Below are 5004 nucleotides of genomic sequence, written 5' to 3'. Positions count from 1 at the left end.
CAGTAACATTTACTCAAGAACGACCAATATTGCAGTAATATTTACTCGAGAACGACCAATATCCCCGAGGTGATGACAAGTAGAAATTAGTGTTCAAGTTTATTGTTGTCAAGATCTTCCCAAAGACTAGCACAATGATGGGTGACAGAGCCTGGATCGGGTTGTCAGCAATTAGTATCCAGATCAGCCCCTCGTGATGCATTGGCAGGTTGTATAGTGAATGAATGTCGTGCTTGTAAAGCACTTCAATTATGAGTATAATCAGTCTACGGTGGTCGAGAATGCGATGCAATATTCTTGCATATCCGTTGTGTTGTACCCTATGCCACCAAATCCTGCCGCCACGAATTCATATTTCGATGGGGGTCGTCTGCGGCAGGACAGCATTGAATATGCTAATGTTGACGTAATTTAAAGTAAGGATTTTACCTCACTGCAATAACTGCGTCAAACAGAGCTAAATGCAGGGTCATGATAACTGGACCCTCAAAGGCTTCCTCATCTCCCTTACTTTTAAGGGTCAGCTTACAATTGTGGGTGGCGAACCTTCAAGTTTCTTTAGAAATCCAAATCACATCCATGTCCTATCAGAGGTGTGAGGAAAAAAAATTCCACGCATATTCTGAAGTGCCTTAATGTCAAAGTGAGATATTGATGAGAACCACAGGAACAACAACTGTCTTAGCTTGTGTCTTAAAAGTAGGTAAAATCAACCTATCATTCATCGAATTTTAATGAATAGTTATTTGACTAAGGACATTTGGAGAGAGAGAATATATTTTGTTTTTGTGCAACTAGCAGCTCAAAACCTATTCTTTTATGCATGCTAGTTAAGTTGGTCTTTCAGCTGCAAAAGACATCATTCCTTGATGAGCTTATAACTGTCACACAGAAGGAATGAAGGGAGAAGAGAATGGAAGGCAAGGGAACTGCCATGATATGCTACAGAGACCTAATCAACAGCCGACTCATGCATGTGGAGTCCACATCACCAGTGCGCGTACAGAAGCCTGAAAAGACAGCCTCAGTCAAATATGCAATCAATCCGAAATCCGGTCTGTTGCAGTCTCCTCTCCCATCAAGCCTCGCTCTCGCCACTTGATCAGTCACTCCTGGGTTTTTTGGTTGTTCTTGTTGTTGTCATCACTGCCTCATAGGACAATGGGAGCTGCGCTGCAGGGCCCCATTCTTTGTACACATATAGCACTGAAATAATTACATGCAGCACGAATAATCGGTAGCCGCCTCATGCAGTGACATTACCAACTAGCAAGCCAGATAGGCTGACGTATGCTGGCACCTAGTTACGATTCCCTACACCCTTCACTGACAGAGCAGATGGCATGACAGCGAATTCATTCGCAATTTATCACTCGTGCAGGTAACAGTATTCTGCATAAAGTTGAAGTGAACTCAAAAGTGCACATGTCCTTGCAGATTTGTTGTGAAAAGAGGTGTCACTATTCACCTCTACGCCAATTTTGGCACTTATGAACTACCATATGAATTTTCTCTTTGAACGTTCTCAGGCACTCCGAAGCACCTAATGGAGAATGTTTGTTGGTGTCCATGTATGTCATGTGGCAGTTACATGTAGTACTAATTGGGGGGAAGATCGGTAATGGCATGGCAGATCACCTACCAAATCCACCTGATGCTCGTGCCTTTCGAACACGTCGTCTCATTGTGAAGACGGCAGCTTTGTCGGAGGCTCCATTTGACCCCCTAAATATGCTATAGCATTGAGAGCAATAAAACCTCAAGTAAATGTGGTGCCTTAAGCTAACATTTTCTTTTGAGCATTTTATCAGAAGGCCGTAAGCATGCCCTTACCGTCCACACTCTTTGTTCACCCTAAATTTGTGCTGCAGACTGGGATCAGCAAATTGTATATCTCGATAGGATGGCAAGCCATCACCAGTAGCTGATAATTAATCCCAATAAGTAGATGCTTCTCAGAACTCCAGCTACGTTGGGGAAGGGCAAAAGCTCAAGAAATGTTGGAACGACGACTCCCAAATGGAAAGAGCAATAACGCATGCGGCCTACTCATCTAAATCATGTTTTGACGCAATCCCAGTCACTGCGAAAATTCTGAAACGGAATATTCGCACACCACTCGATACATTGGGGTGCAAATAGCCTGATCAGCAGTATCACTTACCATCATTGACCCTACTAGCACTTCTTCCATAGGGGATTCGTTACTGGTGAGCGTTAATAATGCAGGCCACTAATTACCACTTGGCATAGATCAACCCCGATTGCTTCTCCGTATGATTATCTTGCATACAGCTTGGTCTGAGAGAAGTCCTGATTAGCATGCACCATCGACGCATCCCAGCGGTTCTCTGAGCCACTGCTACGAGGTTACGCAATGCAGGAAAACGACTAGGTGCTGAAAGGATAATGGGGGAAGTGTCATGGAGTAATGGGTCGGCCCCATCAAGCAGATATGGGAAATAAAACAAAATGGGCTTGTGGATTGGTCGCACGCAAAGTATATAAGGAATTTGGCAAAACTTCTTGTCTCAGTTCATGCGGATGTACTTTATTTTAATTCCAGAGTTGAGTAAACAATTCTAGCTCTCCCCTCCCAACTTCTTTCCCATTGACTGCGCTCCATCTCTCGGTCTTGATTTACTCCTACATCCAGTAGCCTGTTGTTCTGTCTCGTAAACGATGTTACCTTCAGGCTCACCATCGACACCATAAAACGTGCTCGGATAAACCGCTTGCACTGGAGTTAATTCAGTAGCATGACGCAGCGTATGGCTGCGCACTTGCCATGTGCATTGGTTAAATTTTATTGCCTTTGCATAAAAACGATGAATGTATAGGTTGTGCTTATGGAATGAAGGAATAGAGCAAAAAGACCTAAACGTTGATCAAAAAGGATATGCAATGGACGAAGAGGAGAAATTTGTACCTCGTTAGTAATTTCAATTAACACCAAATACTGGCAATCGGTAAAACACTTGCACTTCCGAACTTCATTCGACATATTTTCCCTTTCTTCTATACGACTTCCATTGATGGCAAGTTAGATATCTGGAATATTCCCAATAAAATATTTAGACAATCAGTGATTCCGCATTCTCAGCATACATTTGCTCCAGCTTGGAGTCCGAGGATTGTCACTCCATTCTCGTTGCGACTTCTACTAATTCATGTCGAGTGAGAAAATGGGACGCAACTAGTGTGGATGCATGAAGGAAGTCTTACGGCCATGCATCTAAAGGCGTATGAAATTGTAGGCTGGGCTGTTAAGTCTTGCTGCCTGTCTACAGTTGCCCAAATGGCTGGATGTGTAAATGATGATACCTGCTTTGGCAGATACGATAGCCACTCGTAATAACAGAGGTTGGTATGATGTATATGGCTATCAATATTCCAAAAAATGAAAAATCACTGAATCCTAAAATAAACAATTAAAGAAGAAGAAACACTTCGAAGGCAGAGATTAGGTCAATAAGCAGCCTAGCAGCAGCTACGCTGCCAACAGATATCGTAATATGGTTTGGAAAGGCGAGAACGGGTGCCTTTTGAAGCATCAACGGTGTCCACAAAGCCTATTACCACAGCACCTAAATATACATGCGGAACTGTCTGTAGATACATATGTCCAAGACGCATTTGCACCACACCTCACACATTGAACATGGGGCATCAGAAATCACCTGTCAACCACCATGGCAAATGCAGATTTGCCATCGCAATTACCTTGTTCCTTCAGATTCCAATTCCACTGAGAACCCAAGGTGCTTCCTTTACTTAACCATCACTTATCAGTGGAATAAATGCCAGTAGCATAGAGTGGGTTGCTTGAAGGACTGGTGAATGCTAGGCATACTAGACAATTGACTGATCCCACGATTGACGGGAGGAGGAAGTATGGGCGAGAAATGGTGAGAGAGAGAGAGATTGCGTGTTCCAAGCTTCAAAAACTTCCAGATGAATGAAAGTGTTAGAAGACTGTGTTTAAAGCAATTGTGACGGCAGTGTAGCAAATCATTCAATGCAGTGAGTTTACTCCACCTGCCACGCACCACTGTAGGCCATTGTAATGAATGGTTGCGAAGAATACGTTGCTATACACCAGGTGAGACGAATCACTTGGATGAAGCGACAGCACTTAAACGCGGCGTTCACTTCTGCAGTTCAGATAAGTAGGTCTACAATCATGATTTGCATTAACATTACATGGATTTTTGTGAAGTGAGAGACCACTTCACGTCTGATTTGTTTCCGGTAGTAATGTGTAGTCGCAACAATAATCCAATGAGCTGCAATTGATTAGTGTTATTCCCTTGTGATGGGCTTTCGGGTAAAGGCTTTGGACAATGAGCTTGTCTTCTTCGACAGATCAGGCAGTAAAGATTCACTGGGAATAAACTTCTTCAAAAGATGAAGGGTGAAGACTGACTAAGATCCATAAAATTCAATTGAAAGGCTTTGAATTACAGTATGTTGCTGCAACCGTGCCTAAATTCCGGTATTCATTCCTAGACGGATGTTGAGCAAAGTCTATTCTGCATTGCACTGAAGAGACAAAAAATAGTGCTTAGCAGAAGACTCATGACCACTTAGTAACCCTCACATTCATTAAACGAGTAAATGCAGGCTGATTACCGTTGCACGATAACCCACCGATGACGAGTGTGATCTCCAGCAGTCATGTCATCGTCGTCAGCGCTTTCGTTAGAACCAGCCATCAAGGTGGACAGTAGAGTACTGGGTGGTGGCTGTCAGAAGGGTGTTAATGTTGAAGTTAGGTGTGAGGAGGGTGTACGGTGTTTTCTGGCAGTTATTTGAATGCCTATCATAAGAAGAGTAAGTAGGATGACAACTTTAGGTTTTGCTTTATTTCCATTTTTCAGTCCACTTGGGTATATGACCAGAAAGTGATGTCCGTTGATTGAGCCATTTTTGTTGCCTTTACACCCATTACATGTTTAGATAGTAAGCATGAGCACCAAATGGTCTGTACTCGTACCCCGCCTA

The sequence above is a fragment of the Echinococcus granulosus genome (genome assembly GCF_000524195.1).
Source record: "Echinococcus granulosus chromosome Unknown EG_S00022, whole genome shotgun sequence".
Classification (NCBI taxonomy): domain Eukaryota; kingdom Metazoa; phylum Platyhelminthes; class Cestoda; order Cyclophyllidea; family Taeniidae; genus Echinococcus; species Echinococcus granulosus.
Note: the sequence above shows the minus strand (reverse complement) of the source record.